At 39.3% G+C, this 27,647-nt stretch overlaps 1 long non-coding RNA gene across 1 annotated transcript in view; it reads right to left on the reverse strand.

The window, feature by feature from the left end:
• Positions 1–12,066: 12,066 nt before the first annotated feature.
• Positions 12,067–27,647, reverse strand: part of LOC128893211 (uncharacterized) — a 36,957-nt gene continuing 21,376 nt past the window's right edge. Inside the window, exon 2 of the long non-coding RNA XR_008461273.1 lies at positions 12,067–12,326. This is a non-coding gene — a long non-coding RNA (uncharacterized LOC128893211). The remainder of the gene's footprint in view (positions 12,327–27,647) is intronic.

Below are 27,647 nucleotides of genomic sequence, written 5' to 3' on the forward strand. Positions count from 1 at the left end.
GCCAATTTGTAAGCAAAATTCAAAAGTACATTGGCACCTTTTAAGGGATGTACACATGTTATTTGTTTCCAACCACTCCGATATATTCAGATCTCTACCACCTATCATATAGCAAGCATATATTGTTCCACAGATAATTACATAGCAAGAATAAATTCATATTTAGATAATGATATAACAAACATATATATTACTATACAGCTGAATGGACAGTTCTTTCTTTATTTATTCTAAATATTAACAAGATTCTTTGACCAAGAATAAAATTACACAAAAAGTGTTAAAAGAGTATTTATTCTAATGCTCCTCTAAGAGCTGCATAGCCTCCACTTTCACTTTCAATCTCATGTACAATAATATTGCTGAATCTACGCTTATATTAATCTTATTCTATCTATCTATCTATCTATCTTACAATTAGTTACGTTAAGGATAGAATAAGGATGAACGATAATTTGAGTAGACAAATAAAACCTTCCAATTACTATATATAGGTCTCTTAACCTTCTAAGACTAAGCTTGGCTGCAAATGATTCATTATCAAAAAAAATGAATCCTTCGAAGAATGCATCGTATATTCGCACATTTTTGGCAACAGAAAATAACTGTTTTCGCTGTGTACCACAACCTGTGTCACTGGTTCGCTAAACCGCCACCCTGAACCTCTCATCGAGACGTTTCATTATCGCGCGGGATAAGCGCGAGTCGCTCCATTTATGTGTCGTTCGAAGTTGCATCGCAAAGGGCGATACCTAATGCAGAGCAACGATGCCGCGATGCGGGTCGGCACACTGTGGAACGTGAATAATGTTATTTGCCGAGAAAACATTAAGCGCAACGCGATCCAGGGAACGACCCTCGTATATTACCATCGAGACGCGACGCGAAATTACTTCTCAGCCGGTGAACGACAAGGTTTGATGATACTTTCGGAGAAGACGGATAAGTACGTCGTGAAAAATTAAACGAGGACCTCGTTTCATGAATCTGGATCAGTGGAATCCTGGAGTGTGTTAGAGAGTAACTCGATGAGTGTTTAGGAAATTGGTACGGCGGTCCTAATCCCTTGTTAACTGGTGAACATTTATAGGAGTGGGTAAAAGGTAGCGTAAACTTGATGTGGACATTCTAATTTGAACATTTGTAAAATTATCTCAGAGTTATTAATGAGATGTAAGTATAACTTGATGTCCAATGAATGGTTTTAATAGAATTTTAATTGTAAACGTTAAATAAATGTTAGGAAAAATAGGAGTCTATTTAAAAGTAACATTTGAGGTATTAGTATCAATGTAAATAATTGTGTAGTAAGAATATATAGCCAGATGGCTTCTTACGTAACAAGAATGTATTGCTATTCAACTGGCTGTATATCAAGAATACACTGACTCAATCAAGCAATTTCTTGAAATTCATCCATCGACGAATTTATACGTCGGACCAATATTGCCTCTTTTCCCTAATTTCTGGAATAACGCGTCGATCCTATAGAAATATCATTGAAATAACAGCAGTCAGCCTTCTTACAACTCAATCAAATATTGCATAAAGCAATACGTCGTTGGCACTTGGAAATATCTGGATATGGAGGACCAATACGTCTCGGGGATCTTCGGTCGATTTCAGGGAAATCTACCACGTCGACAATGTTAATAAACTAATAGAATATCGCCAGAATGGTCTGACCTAACTCACTCAAGCATTGAACACATACAAATAATTATATTGTAAGAATAGATTCCCAAATAGCAACTCATGTTGCAAGAACGTATTCCAAATGAGCTAACTGTATTGCTGCATAGCAAATTAAGTAGAAAGAGTATACTGCTGCATACCTACTTGCACAGTAACGATATACTACTATAAAAGATCCCAAAAAACACCATTTACCAAAGATCATTTACCAAAGATCATTTACCAAAGCTCTCCAATGTACAGCAATTCTGAATACTGAACTTTCAGCTGCTCCTGCGCTCAGAATAAAATTAAATGCCACAATGTAATCATTCAGTACCTACATAAACTTCGTTTCGTTTTGTTAGCGAATACTATTTTTGACTAAACTAGAAGTCTAATTAGGAAATGAAGTTTCCACCAAGGAAGCTGCGTAGCACGTGCCGACGCGACGTTGCTTCTAACAATAAATCACGGATTCACTTTCCCGCGCCATCTAATGGCAACAATTGTCCGAAATAACGGTATCGCGGCCGAGACGGGGCGATGATTTATTATTAGTCGATGCGTCAGGGCATTCCATTAGTAGCGTTAGTCAGCGCGGAACTCTTCCCGTCCGTAACGGCGACTGCACAAACAATTAAGAGGGAAGCGATCGGCGGATAATAATCGTAAACGCACGGTGCCCGACCCCCAGCCTTGGAACAGTCGGGCAGCGTTGACGCGGACGTGGAGTTTAATTTCCCTTGGCCCACGATCCTCGTATATTTTCGTACCAGTTTTCACGACGGCGCGACTCCGTGCCGAAGACGCGTTAATCACCCACGGGTGGATCTACGTTCGTCCGAGGGCCAATAGAAAAACTATAAAACGTGGCCTCTAGGTTCGTCTTACCGTTAGAATAGCAAGCAACGGAAATTTAAAAATTTGTTTAAGATTTATCCCCTTGCCCTTGGCTTGGTTCTGTTTCCATGAAGACGGAACTGTTTATAGATGTATGAAATATGGAATGATGGTAGCAGTGACTAATTAACAAGTATATATTGCTATATAGTAACTCACATGCAAGGATATATTCGTTTATACTCAATTATGCCACATGAATATATTTCTTTCTATTAATTTATGTAGCAAGAAAATATCGTTATACAGTCACTTATAGACCAAGAATGTATTGCTATAGAGTAACGTAGATAGCGAGGTTATCTTGGTATACCCTACATTATATCACAAGAATATATTTCTATATAGTAGATTATATAAAAAGTACATGTTACTATAAAGGACCTTATATAGCAAGAGCATGTTGCTACATACGGAATGATATAGCAAAAATATATTTCTACAAGGTAAATGAAACTTCAAGAACACAATACTATAAAGTTAACTGCGCAATAATAATTAATAGCCATAATCAGCCATCCTAAGGTAACAAATCAATAGCTACTGATGGCTCAATCACAGTTACATGAAAAACACTGAATGAATTGCAACGATACAAAATGCTTCCTCAATCCCCCAACATATTTTCACCTCAGAAAGCAACCAATCCATTCTACGTACTACTTACGATTAACAAAAGAATTAATTACAATCAACCGACGATTATCAAAATTCTCGAAACATTTCGTCGCAAGCGGAGGAAATCGTTTCGAGGGCTAATTTATAACGCCACGGCTGCCTACGCTCGTTACCGTATTTGAACGTTCGCCAATGATTTCACTGACTCCTCGCGTTTCCTTTATCCCGCGCCACCAGCCCGACGCTATCGGAACAGTTAATCTTCGAGGGAAAATCCAGAGGCCACGGAAACCTCTGAAACGCGGCGTTTACTCGACGTAAGAGAATCCGCACAGCTGGTCGGCGCAGGGGCAAGGCGAGCCTTGACGGAGGGGCGGGGGGGGGGAGAGAGAAATCACGCAACAGGGAGATTAATTCAATCGCGCCCAAGTATCGCGGGAAATTAAATTTCGGGTTGCGTGACTTCCGTGACGCTCCCGTTGCACGGATAGCAAACACGGATACCGGCGTATTTAGCACGACCACCCGGTGAAATTCAGTCGTAATCGAGACTGCAAGACGCCATTTTTATAGGGGGAGGATCGGCAAACCGAAATTCGTGATATTTTTAACCGACTTCGAAAAGGTGGAGGTTACTCAATTCGACACGTATATTTCTTTTTTTCTAATGTTTGTTTCGGAATATTTTCTGTGAAAATGTATAGTTTGAACAGTATTTGTGCCAATTTTCACGCAAATATATTGTTATAAAGTAACTTATACGGCAAGAATATGTTGGTGTATACTGTATTACATGGAAGTAGTATATTTTTATACAGAAACGTATAGAGGAAGTATATATCGCTGTACAGAGACTTATATTGCAAGGTATTACTATGTGTACAGATAATTACGTAGCAAAAATTTACCGCTATTGTGTGTAATTGAATACATATTAAGATTATAGTGCTATATACAATTATACAATGAGAATGTATTTCTAAATAGCCAACCATACAAGAGAATATGTTGTTATATAGTGAATCGTACAGCTTGCATGAATTGCTATACATAAATTCCAATAGCAAGAAAATATTGCCTAAAAAAAACCCATGTACTAAATATACAATTCCTAATGAGCTGTTCCTATAGCAAGAATGTGTTGCTATATAACCTACTCATAGGAACTCATGTAAAAAGAATATATTGACATATAATGAATTATATTTCACGAATATATTGCTATATAGTTAATTATACACCACGAAGATATTTCTGTATAGTAATTCTTATAGCAATATTAATTCCATTCAACCCAAAGGACCCGTTCTTCGCGAATCTATAACACAACTTGAATTCCTAAGGAAAGATGAAAAATTGCACTGTCCATTAGGACATTAATTAACGTGTATCCAACGATTGATCGTCATCCGTAGACGATACGCGATTTAAGTTGTAAAACGCGTATATTTTTAACCATTGGCTTTCGCAACTCACTCCGCCTACTATCCGCGAGCTACACCTGTTAAGGGAACCGGGTTCATTAATCAAGAAGACGGCCCCGAGACTCCTTTATTTACTCTATTTTTAGCATAGCGAATCTATCGCCGGAGCAACGCGGAACCTTTCGTTGTCGCGTCTTTTTGTACGCTATTATCCCTCGGCCCTGAATGCAAATCGATTTTCCGCTCGCGAAAAATCTCCGCGCGACAATGCAACACCGGGTATCACCATCCCAGAATGCGAAGCGCCGCGCCATAAATAACGTCGGCATTATTTATGAAAACCGCGGGGACAATCGTACAACCGGCACCGAGGGGATATTCTTCTCTCGCGAAGAAAAAAAAGAAAAGTAATGCGAAGGAAAATATAAGTGAAAATCGTAAATTGCAGTGACCGTGATACGGCAGTAAATTTCTCTCCAGGATCGGGACGCGGAAAAATAAACTATTGCGGGAAATGGTGGGCTTGGTTAGATTCGTATTATTTTTCATTTTCATGCATGCGATTGTTTCGTATTTCTTTCGGAATAATGCAGACGCAACTGAAGATTGGATTTAAAATGTCTCGCTCAAAGTGACGAAGTGATCCTTGGAGAGGGGAGAAGCAAATTAACAACGAGGGTAGTTAGTACAATAATTGTTACGTAGAATAACGATATTTTTCTAGAAACATATTTTAATAGAGTAACACCACTATTCTAGAATTATATTGTTGTAATATTATTATTTTTAGACCTGTGTTAAAATAGAGCATGACTATTGTTTTAGAGTAGTATCAAAATAAAATAGTATTATTCTGTCAATATTGACTACCAACGTGTTTCATTCGCATCTCCAATTCACAGACATCGATTGCAATTTTATAATTAACTACCAAGTCGTATCTACAAGAGCCATCAGACTTAACCTAGGTCAATTTCTAAGGAAACCAAGATACTGATCACCCACTCAGCCGTGATATTCCTTCTAAACTGTGTCACTTTCCATCCTGACACCTTTAAACCAGCAGCTAAAATAAAAACCGAACAAACTGATGTCTCATTTCTATAGATTACGAGCCCCCCTATCGAGTTCGATGATGAATCGACCACTAAATCACTCTCCACGCAGCTTCAGCGGAACATTACTCACTCCTACGTATAAAAAAGAAAGGATTAGACACATTCCAACTACGCAATCCCCACAATTTTTAGCTACCTTCTCCACATCGAACTTTAATGTCTCCACGTGTTCGATATTTTCAAACCTAGTTCAAAAAATCCGTTCAGATTTGAGAGATTCATCCCAAGGACGAATTCCTTCGCAAATTGCACTGGATCTCCCTGTACATTTTGTAGATAACGCTGGGTCCAGGTAGTTCTATAGATCGGCGTCAGTTCCGTGCAGAAGCGGTTACGACGTCCCTCGAGATGGACCCCAGGTGCTGCGATCCGCTAGGAGGTGAGATGCTCATCTCCCCCTCTCCCTCTGGTTCCTTCTATTCATTTTCATCCACTCACTTTATTCCCCGTCCTCTATATTATCTCTCACGTCGAACTCACGAAGAAGCGGGGAGGCACGTGAAATGAACTGCACCCGGCGACCAAGGATGAGACGAGAGGTAGAAGGGGGCCGATTCCTCGTTGGGTATCCGATTCTGGCCGCGAGATTTATTTCTTCGATGGTACGGAAGCAGCTGGCTAATGCCGTCGGCTTTGTTATACGACGTGCCGTGCTGGACGACGGAATAGAACGGAATTAGATTTGATTCGGGGGGGCTAAGTGCGGGAAACGTGTTCGCGAAGCATTGAAAGACTGGCTCGAGATTGTCCATCGTTACTGCTTACCCCCTGTCAAGGTGTAAAAGTATACTTGATTTTTTAGTTATTTTTGTTAGAATCTTTGTAGAATTTTCGTATCTAATATTATCCATACGGCTAGTGGATTATATTTTTGTGAATTAGGTAGCTTATAGGTTCAGTTGAAGTACATAGAGCTTCTAAAAAACATTTCACTTGGATTGGATGGAAATAGGAGGAGTTATAAAGGCAAACAAACAGATTGTGATGCGAATAGATGCAGTGGTATAGTACTCTGGTGGCGCTATATTATAATGAAGTACATCACCGTTTGTAAATATGTAGACACTTCCTTAATCGGAATAAGTATCTAAAACATGTTACGAATATATTAATAAATATCACTTATGCTTTTGTATTTAGTTCGCAGTATAATAATAGATTATATGTAGTACACATCTTATAATAATAATTTACGGTTTATATCAATTATTCGTTGAAGTTAGTATGTGTCTACATATTTATGAACAGAAGTATATATAAAACATAGGAAGATGTTGACTGGCCAACAAATTTCATAATTATCAATAGCGTATCGCTATTAATATTATAAGTAAAGTAATACCATACCATTCTTACCAAGCATTGTACTAAGAATTTCCATAAGTTCCTCGCGAGCCCCAAAACAGACACAACTTCAATTTGCTCAAGAACCAAGCCACTTACAAACGAACTTCATACCACCTCTTCGGTTCATTTTCACCTAATAAATAAACTCCATGATTATACCACTTATCCTGAATACCTGCATAAAAGAAGAGACGACAGATCCCAATGTGATTCACCAGAGATTACCATAACTTCAAAAAACTTGGAAAAATTTGACCCACTGAAAGCCCCAACCCGAAATTAGAAATTCTCCCGAGGGCGACCTCCGATTGAGACGCGAGAGTAGCCACCAATAATTATTTGCGAGCGCTCTTAAACCGTAGACAAAGGGAGGTGCATAATTAAGACCGAGTTACGGCGGTGACAACGTCGAGTCGGAATAATTTACGAGACCATTATGCCGCGATTTTTCTTGGAACCGGGGCGTATTGGCGCGACGTATCACTCGTTTTGCTCGCTTTTACAGGCCGACGACGCGATAGGCCTCCGCCTGCGACCTCGTAAAAGCCCCTCGGTGCCTTTAGATGGGAAAAAGAAAAGGGAAACGAGAGAATCGAAACGTGTCACGTAATGCGCCGGGTCGCGTCATCTTGAAAACTGTAAACGTGACGCGCCCTCGTGACTCGGAAAACGTGCGGATAAATATTTAGCCGGTCGTCGCGGCGCGTGGCGTTCGCGGGGCTAATTTCCTCTTTACCTCGTGCCCTCTGTATTTTTCTGCGCCTACAGAATTTCTATTTAGTGGAACATTTTTTTTTTGGGAGACGGTAGAATTTTTTATACGACGAATCAAGTGACCTCTAGACACTCGCCCACGTAGAAACGCGAAGGTTCCGGTCGATATCTCGGCTACTATCGATACTATCGAATATATGTACGGAACGGGAAAGTTTCTGCATGTAATTTGCAACAATATCGGTTACATGGCTTTTGGAGTGTAAACAATGGTAAACGAGATATCCTATATATTTCATCAGATTTTATTATGTATCCACCTCGGCTATAGATTCGCTCCAAATTCCATCGTGCTTGCTCCAATCGATTTCTGGTGATGTAATAACGAATAAAAAGACAAGAATGCATTTTACTGATAAATAGATGCTCAATATTATTGAAATTTATACATGTTCGCATTCTTTAATGAGGTTAGAGAGATATGTGGTGTCGATGTGTTGGATCACTAAAGGAACAGATCGTTATACGTAAATAGTAGGTGACAATAGAGCACTAATATAAATACAGGTAAAGGTAACGTACTTCAAACGGTTAGTCTGTTTTAATTTTTCATCATCCTGTAACCAATCTTCGTTAAGTAAATTGTCGAATTACTCTTTATTTCTTTAGTTCTTTAAAATTACATTATAATATTTCTAATAAACAAAAATTCTATCTTGAATAACATGATCGAAAAGACATCATTTAATAATTAAGAATATCTAGAACCGTGACTGTGTATTTGAAATTGCTTGTGTGATCACTATATATATAAATATATAAACAGTTGTAAGTATAACGTGCTAAACTATTTTTGTTCAAAGTCTACATTTCAATAATATAACTTAAAAATATACTTTTATGGTTCCCTACGCTTCAATCTAGGCGTTCGATATTCCAGGAATAAGTCTGACTGACTTTTTTGGGTCCATTAAGGTTGCACCCGTCGTGGCAACATGTGTGCACCGCAAATGCATCTCAACAAAGCTCGGTGCAAGTGATGCGCGTCGCAGAATCAGCTTGCGTAACGAACATGCACGATGCACGCCACGCCGGCTGACCCACATGCGGGGTCTTTATTTAAACTGGTTTCCTCCTCGGCGTTCTTTGGTACCGTCTTTCCGTCTACAAATTCGTTAAAAGAAACATCGAAACCGAATATCGCGCTGCGCACAATTCAAAGTACGAAAAGTTAACGAAAAAGTCGTATTATACAGAAATTTAATAGAGAAGAATTTTCAAATTCTGCAAAACTTTCTTCTTCCTTTCTTTTTTCTTGAAAAATGAATATAGAATTCGAATGTAGCAGATATTCTAGCGTGTTTCTCGTTACAAGATTGAAATATAATTTTCGAATCTAGGAAAGCTTGTTATTGGACACAGTATGCTACACATTGGCTTGAGTCCAATTCTGTCAATGAGTAATAAGTCTTTTCATCCACGATTTAGAGAACTGTTTGTTTTTAGACTCACTGGTGGTTTCTAATCTACTTTCTATATATTCTGAAGACAGTCGAGTGTCCTTCGAGGAAAACAAATGAACGTGAATTGTAATTTCCTTTTTCTCGTAATTTAAAGGGATATCTATTGATAGAATGTTCCAAATATTCTATACTGCTTTCTGTAAAAATATATATCGTATACATAAAAAGGTTATTAAAACAATTGAATGTACGACAATAATTTTTACCATTATGTGAAATAAACAAACAGTTGAATTCTAATTTGGGCACTTAAGGATCATTCCTAAAGTCAACTACGCGTGTAATTTTCGAGCAAAGTACGTTTAAAGTGTGTCTTAAACTTACAGGTTGTGTACAAGCCGTCGCCTAAAATATGGCTCCCAAAGTGCAAGCACTTGCTCACCCGCGCTACGTACGAGTGCTTCAACTATTAAAACGGAATTTAGCCCAAACGTGCTGCTGGCGTGTTTCGTTTCGCCAACTACAACTCACGCTAAACGCTCGCGTGGCCATTAAGCGATACTGAAGACATCGGGGATATGCGAAAAAAGTCGACACTCTAATCTGCATTAGAAATGGGGAAAAAGATATGAAAGTTTATAGAAGAATAGAGTTATTGAAAAATATACTTGAATAGAGAGAAGAATATTTGTTGAATCGAATAATTATTGTTATTTATAAAAATATAGCCTGTAGTGTATGAATTTTATTTAATCACTCAAGGTGGGAATTATTTCTTGGAAGAATTATTTCTTTCAAGGGAATAATTAAATTCTTTTCAAGGAATTAATTCATTCTATTTATATATTCACCGATTAATGAAATAAACTAGGGATGAACAGGATATTATTTAAAAGATTGTTTGTGAAAGTAAAATATTTAATTTCTATATATTGATATTGATTTATACATGGTTGACCCTCGAGGGAATTAAAATATAGTCAGTCAGTCGAGGATTGAACATCCCTTAAAATATGAACAAACTGAAGAAAAAAGATCGTGTAAATATATACTCATATAGAGAGATGAAAGATAAATAAATCAATAACTAGATGTATAGATAGACAATTGAATATACACATAAATAAATAGACAGACGTCGAGTAAATTACACGCTGTGACCAAAAACGAAATAGATTTTTCCATCGTCCTTTCCCCCTTCCCTGTCACGCCGCAAAGTCGTCGGGAACGGGAACGGGAACGGGAACGGGAACGGAAGATCGAATCGGCGTTTCTTCCAGACAAAGGAGTCCACAACCCGTGACAGAACAAACTCATGGAAACGTGCCTCCGCACCGAATTCCGTGAAACGCGGCAATCGAAGAGGAAGAATCGAGAGGAAAATGAAAGGGTGTGGGGAGGTGGAAGGTTGGGTGCAAAAGCTCGGTGAAAGGTCCAACGAAATTCCCATCGATCCGTGCGCGCCATCGTCTCGATGGACACGAATTCCAAGATCTCCGGGGTGGGAAAAAGAGTCTTGGTACCGGCGCGTGTAAAACCTTCGAATACGTAGCACGGTTCCGGGAAACCGTTCCCACGAGGTGCGCCACCTACGTTTCCCCAAAGCCGCAGGCTCGTTTCCATATCGCGAGACCCTGACTGGCAAATGAGGAATTTCTATGGATAGCGTACAGGGTACCCTAACCCTTTCACGTGCGAGTGTTTGGCTACTGGTTTTTGGTGAAACATGAACAATGTTATCATTTTGAAATGTGAAAAGTAGGACACTGTTGGAATAGGCTAGAAAATATGACTTTATAAGTATATCTAATAAGTTTGACAAGTGTTACAAACTAACGGAAGAATAGAATTGTACATTAGAAACTGAAGAGAAAACGTGCAATAAATTTTTTTCATACGAGGGTCCGATCCCAAGAAAATCGATTTTGAAGTTGCGCGGAGTGACTGATAATTTTCAAAACACAACTGGTGCAAAATTGATTACAAAAAGTAATACTTTTCAATGTAAATTTCTACTTGTATCCGATTTATTTAATTGTTGCGGACATATCCAACAGCGTATATTCAATAAAATTTTAACGAAGCTTGCTCCGTGCCCCAAACAGTTTCAGGCTTCATTTTCTCAGAAACAACACCTGGTACGAAAAAAATTAATTACACGTTTTTCACTTATTTTTGCACGTAGATTCTTTTCATATTCGTGATCACAAGGAAAGTATAATTTTACTACTGTTTTAATCCCAGCAAATCAACGAAGGCATCGGTTTAATCGCGAAAACTGCAGAACAATGGTTACTCAACGATATAATGAATGTTTAGTTTCCAAGAAGTGATCCACATGGTCGTGTAGGCGACATCGCTGGATTATTAATAGCGACGGACATAGTACGTGCCTTTTACAAGGAGCGATTAGTTGCATATTTCATGAAACACCGTTCGAAGGGGATGGACGCATTATCGTCGCCCTTTTTCATGCTAACGTGGCTAGTGTGAAGGAGTACGGCCGAATCAATATTTGCATATCGAGACAGTTTGCTATAAAGCAAACAGTTCTAAGAAGGAAGTGCATTAATAACAATCATATAATAATCAACGTTGAGGAAGATAATTGCTGTCAGGTGTAAATAATAATTTCGTTGCAACTATTTAACTGTACTTGAGCGTTTCATTAGTTTTAATGAGCTCCAATTCAAAAATTTAATGACGAAGAGTAACGAAGTACTTTAGAAAGTGCTCTGTAAAAATTGGGCCTGTTGCCAAAAAGGATATTCGTGTTGAATAATTTTTAAGCAAAAGACTGTCGAATTCTGTTTTTTTTTTTTTTTATATATGATTAGTAGCAGTATTCAATATGGAAATCCCTGCTCAAGTACTTTTTTAAAGTCTCCCATATTTTGCTTATTAGAAACCTAACATGGTAGAGTCCAATTGTCATTGGTTTGATTTAGGACTTAACATATGACATAATTGTATATGTCTGGTAGACCTTGATAATTACATACCGAGTTGATGGCTGTCATGCTGCTAATTCGACCTGGACCTGTGTCCACTAGCCCGTTGTCACTCTACAACAAAAAAGAAAAAAGTTGTCAGTTAATATACGAAGAACATCAGACTCATGAAATCGAAACACGAAAGTAACACTCACATAAATTACAATAACATAGTTAACGCATACAATCAAGAATACTAAGCTTCCAATGAAGACACATTTGATAATAGTTTTCCTCAAAAATTCATTTCCAGATTTTTATTTAAAATTCAAGAAACATTCAAAACGAGCGTCAATTAATTGAACATATCAGATTCCGAATGTTTCTCAACTTCCGCAGGCCGCAGTTACGAAACGACACGAAAGGGAGAATAAAAGAGGAATGAGGAAAGAGGGGATTGGGAAAAAGTGAAAGGGTGCCACGAAAACTTTTTGCAACGCGAATTCTCAAGAACGAAAGTAAACGCGCGGTAACGCGAGTGCACTCGGCGTTGGGTACGCGATTTTTTTTTAATCGCCGCACCGGTCGCAATTAAAATTTCGTCTCGTCGAAAATGTTTCTTATTCGACCCTTCAGACCGCCTCGTTAAATCGGGATATTAATTAAGCGGCGATAACGTCACGGCAATGCCATGGAAACTTTTCCAGTTAAAAACATCGATCTCGTTCGAGTATGAGGGCAATTCGCTTAGGGAATATATCGTATAATTTTTTTTTTATGAATGATGTATCGCAATATATATTTGGAATATTTATTTTTAATCTTGCATGCGTAGAATAGAATTTAATTATTTGTTGTGTATATCAAATAACGTTAAGTAAAAAGGACAGTACAAATAATTGAAATAATAATTGTCTTGTATTGATAATTTATTATGCATTCATTATTCTCTTCATTTATTAGTGATTTTTTTAAATGTACATCGTATGGATGTATTGACAATTTAGTATACATAATGTTTATTACTTGATATGTATAATAAATTGTCAATACATCCATACGATGTACATTTAAAAAAATCACTAATAAATGAAGAGAATAATGAATAGTTATTTTTCTTCGTTCTATAATGCACCTCTATAATATAATATCCTTCGGTAGATAATTAAAAATTCATTTTCTACATACATAGTGACATACACAAATTAATCAAGAGTATCTAAAAAATAAATTGACAATCCTAAAAAGATAAAATTCTCACCACTCATAATACACCTCCAAGTACCTGGACATTTGTTAGAACTAGGAATCCCCGACAATTTCATCCCGCGACCGCACCAAGTGGAAAAAGTTCAAGAAACGCTACCTCTTCCGGCACCTAAAGTCACTACCCATCCCCAGCTCCTATCTCAGCCGCAGTGGTAACTGAGGAGGCTAATAAAACCGTCGGCGCGGCTACGAGATTCCCGAAGCAACGGACGACCCCCGTGTGTCGGTACGTCGATTCGGTCCTTCCCTGGTCGATCCCTGCGACCGGGGGTGGAGGTAGGTTCGTCGAGGTCACGCGAAAACCGGTCAGGATTATCGAGATGGAAATTCTGTGCTCGCAAGCACGACGGAAACGGCGCTCGTAGTCGCTCCCAGGAATCACCGAAGCGTACCACGGGGACGTGGCAAGGGACGGAGGTCGGAATGGAAGCACCGCGAAGGAGAAATAGTACAAAGGCGACGACGGCATCGGCCACGGAACCGAGGCGAAAGAGCCTCGGTGCAAATGTCGTTCTGAACTTTGATCGTAAAACAGCGGCGGGCTTCACCCGGGGTAGGTGGAGCGTCCGTCTTGAACGTCTGCCAGATCGGTTATGCTCGAATAAATTTACGTGTCAAACTCCGCGCCCGAAACCTACCAGACCCCTTCTCCGGGCCCTTTCCACCCTTTTAGGCCTCGTTTTCGGACTGAACAGAGGTTGGTCTGGTGATTAGTCGACACCTTTGGCTCGTGGGGTGATTTAAACAAGGATTTCGTGAGGAATTGTGACATAGGGTTGTAAAGCAGACATGACGCTTTGATTTTAGGAGCGGAACTGTGATTTGAAGCACGACCTTTTACAGTGGTAATTTGGGAAATGGTAAAAAAGAAGGGGATGTTTTTATAAATGTTGCATAGGGACACTATTTAGTTTCTATTCGAGCACTTCTCTTCTATCACTGTTTATCCATGTATTTATTGTAATGCCCTCTTAAGGGTTACATAGCTTCCACTTTCACTTACAATCTTATTACATAATATTGCTTTAATCTATCGTTATACTATTCTTAGTTGGATCCTAGTTGAAGCCTAAAGGAGATCAGCAAAACTTCATTACTAGAAACTTAATAACTTAGAAACTTCATAATCTCTCGTATACATACATCACTGAATATTGTCGAACTACCCCCAAGTATTTAAACAGAATTAAACAAAGACCTAACCTAGCTGTACGTGTCGCCAATAATACTTCTCTCGCCCATAATGAATTTCTAAAAAAAAGTCAACCGTCGACTCGCGACCGCCCATTCAGGATTCGTCGACCGACGACGATCGATCAATTACAACGAGAAGTCCGCAGCGTGCAAAGAATCACGTTGCAGCGAGATATTAATTGAAATCGATCAAAGTCGATCAACGCGTCAACCATTAAGCCACTCGAAATGAACCGCTGTCCAAGTTTCACTCTATTTCCACCAGGAAATTTATTAACTTTCCCGTGCTCCGAGTTTTCTTGCCGTGCAGCTCGAAGGGCATTAGGGAAGATAGATGGCGCAAAACGGCGGTACAGAAAAATTAAGTGCGCGCAGAAACGTTAGCCGGCTAAACGATTCAAAGACGTGCATTACGCCGCGGGAGCGGAGTAGTTGGCAAGAATCGGAAACCTTGAAAGATTCGGAACCGGGTTGTAGTTTGTGTTCTCGTAACGGAAGTCGCCCACCCATCGCGGAAGAGCTCTGGCCAGCGTTAATGGCGCTGTTTGCCTCGCGTGCTACTTTGTCAAGTTCGTGGGTGAAACGCGTATTTCACATTTCGGACGATGCGCGACTCGCGTGGATTGCTTTGTCGTCGGGTTGGTGCACCTCGCGCGGTATCTTTGGGAGAGGGTTTAGGTGTAGCTATAATCCTACGGGAGATTATGGCGTTCGTGATTCTTGATGTGTTTGAGTAAAAAGGAAATCGAGTTCTTCGTTATTTACAGTGTTTGTTTAGAGGGAATTAAATGGAATTGTTAGGAGGACAGTTGCTTGTTGGAAGATCGATAGAAAATTGATATTTATTGTAGCATTTTTCAGTGTGATATCGATTTCGAAATATAATATTATATTGAAAGGGAAATGCAAAATCGATATCAACGTGCAACTTTCAGTTTAGATAGAAACTAATAATAGTAGGGTCGTCCCACATGTTTATGCCACTTATTCTTCTGCTACTCAAATTAACATGTGAAACATACCTTTAAGTGCTATAAAAAAATGTAATCTCTATCATTTTACGTGATTTTCCCACCTTTCAGAGATAGTCATTATATCGTCACTATAAAATTTCTGTAGTTTTCTTTTATTAAATATCGACTCAGTCTGCAACACGAACTTACGCGAATAATTGCATTTAAGAGTTACTTAATTCGTACATTTAAATGAAGAATTACTTAAGAAACATATTCAAAGTACAATATTTAATTGGCCCCTTCAACTTGTCAAAATGAAAACACTTCACCTTGCAAGATTTCCCCTGCGACTTAAAATAGTACTTCGGCGAAACTATGTAGCGTCAATTGTCTAAAATAGTAAACGCATTTGAAATATCTGCCTCTAAATTTTACTCGGCTCTGCTGGCGAGCATTCCACTTCGTTCTGTATTAAGCAATTCTAATCGTCCTCGCTATAAATACAAGCCATTGTTATGACAAAACTGGCTCGAAAGCACTTTTTGGCGTAGCAGCGGTTGACGCTGCGACGCAGTAAAACGCTCGGATGATTTAAAGGTGTCGTTCGAGGGTACCCGGGAACAGTTACAGAACGCAGCCAGGAGTTAAACTGAAACGATGGGACTAAAGAAATTATGACCCGACGGCGATTTACGGCGTAGGCAACGGTTTCAGATCGCGCAGAATCGAACAGTTTTCGTCGGCGAAGCCACCGACTGCCATTAAAATCGACTAGCATCCAGTCACGAATTTACGAGAGCCAATTATCGACCTGCACTGACCTATTTACTCACGGAAAGCGTCGAACGCTCCTTAGTGTTATAAATCCCGTAATCTCGATGCGATATCGCGACACAGTCGCGATCTTTCGCGGTCTATCATGCTGCCACTTATGCTAGGTGTCTTCGTTGCGAATTCAACGCGCCGAAATGGCTACGATTGAAATTGTTATCGAGAGTAAAAGGACCAATCTTGAGAGGGTAGTTTGGTACTTGAGGCTGGGAATCGACTTTGTAATTTTTTTTTGGATGGAAATAAATAGTCTGATCGAAATGAAAGTTAGAGTACTCGAAGGGACTTTTAGTGCAGTCTAACGAGACGTATTTGTTTTGTCGAATAATGGTTAGATTGGAATTTATAATAATTTGGAACGAGAGGGTTGCCCGTAGCAAGTTTCGACCTTCTATTTTTACCATGTGAAATTTATTTTGTATTTAATTTGTTCCTTTGTAACCGCATGAAAAGAGATCTGATATCAGAATAAATATCAACTCTTGTTTCCTTTAATAATAATAATTTGATTTCGAATAACTGCACTAAACTTTTAATTAATGAAGGTCAAAAATAATAATCCAGGCTATACGTTTAAATCATTTGAGATGAACAAAAACGAACTTGATTTCGAATTATTTGAAATAAATAAAAGTGCAAACCACTGCTTCGAGTACTCATTGATCATCAATTATTATCGACCTTCTGCGACCACTCAACCACCTTAGACAACAACTCCGCCAGCTTGTTACAACGTCTCGTGCATCGTTCGCAACAGGGATGCTTTAATATTAAGGAGGCTTCCGGGGGGGGAGGGGAGGGGGTGATTTAAATAATTCCCTAGAAGCTCGACCCCCGTGTACCCCGAAAGGTCGGAGTTCTTCAATTTATAGTAGGTAAGTCGGGAACGGCTTAGCCCCTTTTTGCTCTTCCGCGTTTCAGTCCCCCATTTCGACCTTACCTTCGTCGTATCTCTTTCTCCGCTACATTTCTCTGTGTTCCATCCACTTGTAGTTCGTCTTCCATTCTCTTTATCGTTTCTAGGGTCTCGAATCAAAGAGCGCAGTCGTAAAAATGGTGATTCATGCTCAACGGCGGGGCACCGTATCGATAAGGAAAATCAAATTGCGATTCTTGCACTACGGTGACGCGGGAATAAATCATTTGTTTTGCTTGGAATAAAGTCTGTTCTGAATTTCTTTTTCGTTCGTGCGTTACTTTGTGAGAAGAACGTTCGAAATAATTTAAGGGGAAAAGATTGGTGTGATTATTTTGAATGCCGATGGGTAAAAAAGAATGTATTTATAATTTTATTTGAGGATGGCATTCAGGAAAAGACCATCCGCCATATTTTACAGACATTTCGTTGATAAATTTCAAGTCTAAGAATATTTCTACTCGATATACAGATTCTCAATTTTGTATTAAAATTCTCTAGTTTATACAGAAATTCTTAATTTGATATCGACATAATTCCATTGTTTTTATTACAATTTTTAATTTTAAACTATATTCCCCAACATCGCGATTCCTAATCTCATATTAAAACCCGCAATCTTGTCTGCTAATCATTACCCCCTGTTGCACGCTAAATAAAACTAAATTAAATGCCCGCCTAAACTGGCGAGAAACCTAAAAAACCAGATACCCATGACGACTCGTACACGTAGTATAGTCCATCAACGAGTGTCTTACAACACCCAGATCCCCCACGTAACATCGTCGAGGTCGCCACGAAAGAAATACCGAGGAGACCACAATTCCCCTTCGAAAAAAATCGTCCCCACGTCGAAACGACTCTTTCTGTTTGACGTGCTAGTTACGTCGGCGCTAACGAAAAGAAAATCGAGTGCATTAAAAACTTGTCTCGTGGGGCGACAGAAAGAGCTCGCCCTCCGCAAAACGGAAGTGCCCCAGGTGATTGATGGCCGACCGATTGTCAGTGGAGGCGAGCTCGCGCGCAGCCCCAACGATAATTCACCGGCGACCTCCGTCCCGCTCCGACATATTCCGCGTTCTCACTCGACACGCGCCCCGATGGTGTTAAAAATAGGGAACCACGGAGATTAGACGTCCCAGGAGTTGTCAGACATCGGCGGCATCGGGTAACAACAGGCACGGACGAAGAACAAGACGAAAAGTCTCCCTCGTGTTTCGACTCTCGTTTCATCGCCCCCTCTACGTCTTGTCCCCTTTCTTAACCCCCCCCCCCCCCACCACCAAGGAGGACGACAGGGTGGCTTTTTAGCGCGTAATTAGGCTCGCGTCATTCGTCGCTTTATAGGACGCTTTAGCAGGTTCGAATTCAATCTCGTGATTCACGATGGACAGCGAGGAGAAGAAAAGTCTCGTGGAAAGCCTTCAGGAGAAACCAAACACCTGATTTCTTCCTGGTACACCGCGGAGGAATGGAAATCCAGGTTTGAATAATTCCTGGTGGACAGGGGAGGAGAAATGGAATGCCAAGTGGCGGAGGATTCAAGGGTTGAAGGTATCGGTGGAAAGCAGGAAGATGAGTCGAGGAAGTGGTAATCGTGTTTACTCAGGCGTTATGGTTAAGGCTTGAACAGGTGGACAGAAAATGGCTGATACAGATTTATGTTAAATATTTAAGTTATAATTTTATATTAAAGTTTTGGTGTTTATTTTTACATTTTCAATTTTATATCGAAATTCTCGATTTCAAGTTGAAATAAACATTTCTATGATACTTTCAGCGACGTAAGAAAATACTGAATTCTATTATGAAATCTTTAATTTTATATTAAAATTCTCTATATCATGTTACTAGTTTCATTCGTCCATTAAAATTCTCATTTCGATCCTCAGATTCTTATTTTAAACCCACATCGGATTTGTGTATTTCTAGACGAAATTCTCAATTTAATATTGAAAACTTCTAATTCTAATTTGAAGTGAGGAATCTGGTATTGAAATTTTTAATCGTGTAATAAAGTTGTCTTTAATACATTCAAAATCTGAATTCTATATCGATATTCTCAGCATTACATTAACGTTCTCAATCGAACATTGGTCTATTGAAGGTCACATCGAGATCTTCAATAATACATTCGAGAAACCGTACACCTGAGTTTTTCGAAGGTGCCTGGTGCACCGCGGAGGAATGGAAATCCAGGCTTGAATAATTCCAGGCTCTAGCCTGGAGAAGAGAAATGGAATGCGAAGTGGCGCAGGACGAGATTCACGGTCGAAGGTATTGCTGGGAGAAAGAGATCAGTCGTGGGTGGAATTACCAGTCGTATTGGGTCAGACGTTCTAGTCAGACCTCCAAGGCCTGCGACTAGCAACGAAAGTACTCAACCTGTCCACCTACAATTTCAACCTAATTTTACAAAAGGACAGATAATAAACTCTGTTTGAAATGCCAAGTCTAATTGCTTCAGAATTACGATATAGATATAATTGTAATAATTAATAGACTTTCCAAGTGGACAGTCGAATGATTTATTACAATACCACCTGTTATTGTAAATTAAATTAAAGAAATAACATGAACAACGTAACCATTAAAATTAACTTGTTTCAAAAATATTACGCTAAATATCTTAACAAATGCTTTCTTTTGTAATCTAATTCAACAAACAATTTCTATGATGAGCATAATTTATGTATTTATGTATTTTCATAACAGTACAAGTCTTTCTACGAATAGTCATTGTCCCTATTATTTGTTTTATTATGTATTTCTATTCTTGTTGCACTGAATTCTCAGCAAACATTTTACGGAGCTCCATTGACTCCATGTTAGAAGTCTTCAGTGGATGAAGCATACAGCATGGGCCCTATTTATCTTGGTACAGATACGGCCGTGTGCGCGAACTAACAGTAGCATTTGAAATAAGACTGACTGGCATGAAACAGACAGTAGAAATGTTATGCATTAGTCAGCCAGAGCGGCAATTGCGTCACGCGTATAGATAAACTTCCCACGTTCCAAGTTGGAAGAATTCAGCGGCGAACTTTAGAAGTTTTTCAAGTAGGAACAAATATTTCTAGAGTTTGTTTGCAAAATATCCTGTTACTGAATTGTTATATAATTCGGGGATTAATTTAACCATATATTCAATAGCAGGTTAAACAAACCTTCAACACGGCAGGTAGAGTATACACTGGCAAAGTCCTAATATGCATGTTATTTTATTTACATTAGTAGCAGAATAACGTTTCATGAATTTTCATTATAATGTGAAATTCTACGATTATGTAAAATGCTTCACATGAGTGGCAGTTGAGGGCATAAAATTTTATCATTAAATATATTATTAAACTTTGTTATTGGCAAAAAGTGTTCGATAATTCTCTGTTTAATAAACAAGTGCTTCGTTAAAAATATGATGGAAACGTGTGAGAATAAAAATTGTGTTTGCTGTAATAATTTTTCTAAGCATTTGCATCATACCAACAAGAGGGATTTTCTTCTGGAGTGCTGACCTGTACTGTCAATATTATTTATAAACTGTAATTATGGTACAAGTATATTTTGCCCCGATCTTCAGCTTCTCGTCATCCTAGCACGCAATATCACGAGCTAAATCCAGTACTCTGCTTGAAGCATCGAAAAACTCATACTTCGAAAAGGAAAAGGAAGACAAATTTATTCTTTCACTTTGACAACGAATTAATCCAAAGAAAAAAAAGAAAAATGAAAAAAAAATATACATGTCGAATCGAGTGACCTGCTCCTTTTCGAAGTCGGTTAAAAACCAATTCCTTCCACAATCTCTAAAATACTCAACCCAGATTATCTCAAACTGCCAACTCCCCATTTTCAAGGCCAGCGAACCATTTCAAAGAGTTCGCACGACCAATCTCGATCGAAACGAGCATTAGACGCGACCAACGCTTAGGCGACGGGAACAATGAGTGACGAAAGACGCGAAAAGCATTCACGAAACGACGTTGGGTGCCCAGACGCGCGTATTGTCATGCTAATAGCGGCGGTATGGAGTCATCGATCATCGCTGCTTTGCCTAGCACGCCTCCGCTCGAGTTCCTCCTCGCTTCGAGGCACTTTTTTTACCTTTCTCCCTCTCTCCCTCTCTCTCTCTCTTTCTCTCTTTTCCTCTCTGTGTCTCTCTGTCTCTCTTTGGTGTCCTTTCAAACATTTTCCTATCCGTGCTCCTTTGTCCGGGCATTTTGCCCGGCGGTGTTTCCTTAATAACGTAACCCGACGCACACACGGACGAGCGGCTTTTAAGCACCACGTAATCACGCAGTCGTTTCAGCGACGTCCTACCATCGCAGAGGCGCGTGGGTTGTTACGTTAAAGCCCCCTCTGAAACCGTGGCAAAGAGGCAGAGGAGGAATGGAAGGGGGGAGGATCAGAGGCAAAGATTCAATATCGAATTAGGATGCGCCCGCTTTGTTCGCCGAGGGCATCGCGCGATGCGAGCTCGATTTATTTGGAATTGGAATACGGGCAAATCTCGCTTTACGGATGTTCGCTTTACGGATGTTCGCTTTACGCACGTTTACGATTCTTGGGCACGGTGTGTGTTCAGGGCTGAGCGATAAGAGGCTCAGTGTCGGAAGGCGTCGACTTTGTGCACGAAGGGAAAGCATTACGGGAATACTTGATTTATTTGGTTTGGGAGAGAGGCAACTCTCGTTTTACGAATGTTCACTCCGCCGACGTTTATAATTCTTGTGCATGCTAGGGATTTACACGTAAGCAGCAAGAAGGTCAATGTTAAAAGATCCCTAATTAGTGTTCGAAGGCATTGGTTGAAACGCACTCAGTTTATTGCGCTTTGAATATATTGTATCTACTCCCGTTTTACGTATGTACGTTCGCTTTACGGATCTTCGTTTTCAATTTTTATACTTGCTACGCGTTTATATTTGAATGATAACGAGTTCAATGTTAAAAGAGACTCACTTCATGAATGGAAAGTTGATTTATTTGCAATTGCAATGCAGAAACTGTCGCTTCACGAATTTCGTGACCACGTTTACTTTACAAATGTTTACAATTCGTGTATGTCTGAACGTTTGCTCTCAAGGAACAAGAACTAGGATAGCATATTTTGAATCGCTCTGTATAACAACAAAGAGAATTCTCCGATTGCTGGACCAACAAAGAGTGCACATCGCATTAGGCACGTGACAGCGGTGTAAATTATTTTAATACGCGTGATGCTAACGCGCGTTTCAAACGGAACACAATAGCCCCCGGATGCACGAACGACCACGGAAGCTACGGGATGCTGGTCGATCTTCCATCGATCTTTCATCGATCTAGGCTCTGTACGCAGCAGACACTTTTCCGCTATACCAACAATCGCGGTAGAAACGTTGAGAGATCTAATTGTACGTCAACGGACTTGTTGATACACTCTGTGAAAATACACAGAAGTACTCTGGAGTTATACGAAATCATGCAATAGACACACACGTGGTGCGCAGTCGTAACCTGATCAGCGTGATGGACATTATTTATAATTCAAATTAGTGGTGATATTTTTTGTATATATTTTTGATAAACTGATATATCAGATCTTATATGTAATGGTGGTTATTTGTGGAGTAAACAAAAATTAATGAATTAAATAATCTTTCTTTACGTCAAATTACGGTCAGTGTATACTAGGAAAGGTTTATGTTATTAAAAATCTGAATTACATTGATAAGCCATTATAATTTCGTTGAACTCCTAATCTTAACAAGTCAAGATTCCAACCAACAATTTCCCGCGATAATTTATTTCCAAACTGCGCGTCCCTTGAAAACGACTCATTTTCTCACTCGACAAACCAGATTCCGCCTTAAGCAGAGATCGTCCCCGAGCGCAAATTGCCACGGGGAGAATACGGGCGGCCTTGATTTGTCGCTTAACACACCACCAACTTCTTGGCAAATTTCGCGGTCTCGCGGCCATACATCTAGCTCGTGCGTCGTGTTTTTCCGTTTCGTCGAGGGTCGTGGTTCCCGCGGCGAGCGACAACACATTGCTCACGAATTTATTTTCAAGCCACGCCACTGATTGAAAAAGGGTAACTGCGAGACACGGCAGGGATACGCTAGACGACGAACAAAAAATTGGATTACGGCTGGGATAATGTATCCTTGGTGTTACAATAACACAGAGAGTTAGATCTGCGGATATACTGCTTTGTTATGAAGCTATTTATTTAATTGTTTAGGTATTAGTTGAATTAATTATTCAAGGAATTATTATTACTATTACTGAATTCTATAACTACATTCTGTAATATAATATCGTTCTTTGATTTTATTTCATAATTTCAGGAATAATTTCGCTCTATGAATTCATCTTATAATTTTATTTGGAAATTTTATTGTATAATTTTACTCTATAATTTCTATAATATCATTTTATAATGGACGATATAAATTTTCTTCGCCACCAAACGAATACAAAGTTGTTTTGCGTTTATTTCTTCCTCGAAACATTAATCCAAATAAAAATTTATCGAAACAGCATCGGCGTTGCCATAATCCGCGCGATTGCGATTGGAGCCGATTCTCCGTGACCATTTGTGTATTCCAAGTCGATAATTCCATCCAGGAGATACTTAATTTAATTAATCGGCGGTATTGTTTCCGGCCCCGGCGCGTATTTCTGCGTAAAAATTAATATCGAGCGCGGACCGTTTCAATCGATCATTTATTTCGCGTCCATTGTGTTCTTTTCACAGTCGCCCGAATCGCTGGAATTAATTCTATCGGTTCGATTCGCCCGGGGAAAATTGTTGATTCGATCAGCGAATGATTATTGACGGAATTTCGTAATAAAGCGGACCGGAACGCAGAAAATTTCGTTATTTAATTACACAGCATTATTGTGCCCCTGCTGGAATTTAAGGACTTTGTAGAACATTTTCGTCTGGCAATTATTAGCAAAAATTCCGCAGTATACGTTAGCACTGTCGCCTAATGAAATTTCCGCGTTGTGTGACGCGCCCGAGCGTTTCCAGCTGCAACGGTGATCCAGCACCCAAAACGCGGGATTTCGAAGATACGTGGCGTCGAAATCTTTAATTGTATTTTTTCAACATGGCTCGAGAACGGTTTTAGTTGAATTCAGTAAGATTTAAATTAATATTCATCGAGTTCAAATGGTGGAATTATAAGTATTGAGATTTTTAAAATAAATATTAAAGATTGAACTGAAATAATTAAAGTAAGATTCATGAGAATGTATTGTTTATCGACGAATTTAGCATTAATGAGGAAGGATGCTTAGGTGTTTTGATAGTATATTTGCAGTGGTAATCAAATTGATAATGTTCGTGGGTGATGCAATGAAATTATATAACAAAATTACAGAACAAAATTATAAAATTAAATGAAACAGTGCAATTCTAGATTAAAGTCATAGAATGAAATTGTTGAATGAATTTGCCAAGTGAAATTATAGAATGAAATTACAGAATGGAATTGTCATATGAAATTGCAGAATGAAATTGGCATATGAAATCATAGAATGAAATTGTCAAATGAAAATGTCATATGAAATTATAAAATGAAATTGTCAAATGAAAATGTAGAATAAAATTGTCATGTGATGTTATCAAATGAAATTATTATATGAAATTGTCACATGAATATATAGAACATAATTATTATGTGAAAATATCAAACGAAATTATAAAACGAAATATGTCATATCGAAACATAGAATGCAATTGTTATATGAAATTATAAAACTGAAATTACAGAAAGTCATTAAATAATGAAAGTACACAATACAATCATATAATATTATCATTCCTTTGGACCTTTCTTCTATTTTACACACATATAAGGCACAACTGCTCTTTACCTGAAAACTTTGAATATCATTTTAAAAAATATTTGAAATCTGAATTCGGAGAGCAATTCTATGTATTCATAGAATTTCATAGTTCTCTGCCAGCAGAATAACGAGAATCGCGAAGTAAAATTGAAGGGATGAGAATCGCGGTTAGGAACTTCGCAGGTGTCGTCGCCGACACGAAACTTCGTTTCGAGGAAAATGTAACGAGACTCGTAAACGTCCATGCCAATGGAGGCCTCGGTTTTCGCGCGACTACCATGACGCACCCAGGGCGCGTCATTCGTCGAAACGACGAAACGGTTCCACACCTGCTCGGTCTATAATTCGAAGACGTACGTTTGCATTCCAACGTCTCTACGAGAGCAATATTTTTACAAAGTCTAGAACATGCGCCTAGCCGGTACTCCCTGGCATGTTGCAGACTTCGCGCGTCTATAAATCTATTAATAAAACGACAGAGCCTTCGTTAATTGAACGGAACGAAGGAACCTGGTAACGTCGCCACGAACTACGTCCTCATTATTCTCCAAAATATAGATTTCGAGTCGTCACTGAATTACCAAATGCGTTTTCAGAAAATATCGAGTTCTTTTTCGAGCCCTTAATAAATTTAATTTAATCGCTACTGATAAGCTTAGAGTAAAATTCTATATCCACCTACGACGGGTTTAAAATAATTTCTCCACATGGCTCAATTTGTATCCATCTTCTTCGTCATTGAGGATATATTTATTTTCAAATAATGATACCGCTGACACTACATACTTCCTCAACACGAAACAAATATTTTCTGCACCATGAGTATATGTAAAAAGACTGATAAAAACCTCAGGTAGATCGATCGCACCGTTCACGTGAAATGAAACTGCTTGCTTCTCAGTTAGAAAAATAAATAGGAATGTCTTTCTTTCCAACAAACAATGTTCTCGGTCCCGCATACTTTCCCAACATAAAAAAAAATATTTCCAGTACTCCAAGACCATGTTAAACCACTGTTAAAAACCTCGGACAGGTTGATCGTACCGTTTACGAGAACAAAATTCCCGGGGAAGTGCTTGCTTTCCGGTCGGGAAAAGAAAACGAGCACCACCTTAACGTCGCGCTTAAATTCTGAAAAACGGTGCGGGTCGTGGCGAAACTTGAACGAGGTCAAGAAGAAGCAGTAACGTCGTCCGTGCCCCCTCTCTCCTACCCCCTTTCCCAGACGTATCCTCGTGATAACTGCGCGATAGAATGTTCTCTTAAATTTCCCAGGTGGATCCGAGTGTACTTGCTTTCGCGACGTCTTTATACGGTTTCCAACGAATACCTATGCGCCTTGTGCCGACCCATTCAACCATTTCGCGGGAAGCTACGTCCTTCGAGAATAAGCGAATATCGAGGATGTCGCGGGAAAGTGGCTGCCCTCCCCCCACCTCACTACCCCGGTGGAATGTCATTTTTCATACATGGAGCTCGCGGCTGGATTTTCGTGCCTCCGAAGAGAAAAAAAGTTCCGACGTGACATTCGAGAAGATAGCTCGCGACGAGATTGCGGATCTTGATCTTCGTTCTCTGTTCAAAGTGGCTTAATCCTCGATGCACCATTCGAAATAAATGATTCCTTTGTTTGGTGGTGAGTGAGTGCCGAGATGTTATACATTTATTATTAGGAGTGTAATGGAAGAAGAGAGTGTTACGTCTGACGTTTTCTTTAGATGTACATGTCCAACACTGCAATTTGCAAGATGGTGAATTGGTACATGTACTGTGCGGAGGTGAGAAGTTGGATAGTGGAGGTGATCGGTAACAGTTTAATTATAAACTATACTGTAGTGTAGAATTCTGTAGTGGAATCTAGGAGATTATACTGTTACCAGTCAGACGTACTAGCCAACTTTTCGTCTCTGCACAGTACATTACACTGATAACGAATCAATGGTATACTGTAATATTGTTATATGAATACCGTATATAAAGATACTGTATAAAAGATACTGTACATAAAAATATAAGTATAAAATATATTCACAGCGGATGTAAAGATACTCCAGCTACAATGCAGGGTTGAGAAGTTGGCTACTAAATCTGACTTAGTGATATATTTTACAAGATCACAAACTTCACTGTACAAATAAAAGTGAAATTCTTTGTATCATCCCTAATAATTTCCCAACGCGTTCCAGCAAATTTCATCCCTTTACATGGTTCCCTCGCCGTCAAGAAGCAAATTTAAAAAATTACCCTCTCGGTCGCAAATTTTTATGGAGGTCACCATATAACGAGAACATAACGAACCGAGATAACACGCATTATCGATCAGGTCAAAGCGCGCCTCGTTTGTCGTCGACGTTTCGCCTCGTTATTAGTTTCGACGGTGTCCGGGGAAGGGGGAGGAGGGGGATCGGTCCATGTGGGAATTCGTGGCCGGTTAACGCCGGGCAA

Source organism: Hylaeus anthracinus, unplaced genomic scaffold (assembly GCF_026225885.1).
Source record: "Hylaeus anthracinus isolate JK02 unplaced genomic scaffold, UHH_iyHylAnth1.0_haploid 27255, whole genome shotgun sequence".
NCBI lineage: Eukaryota > Metazoa > Arthropoda > Insecta > Hymenoptera > Colletidae > Hylaeus > Hylaeus anthracinus.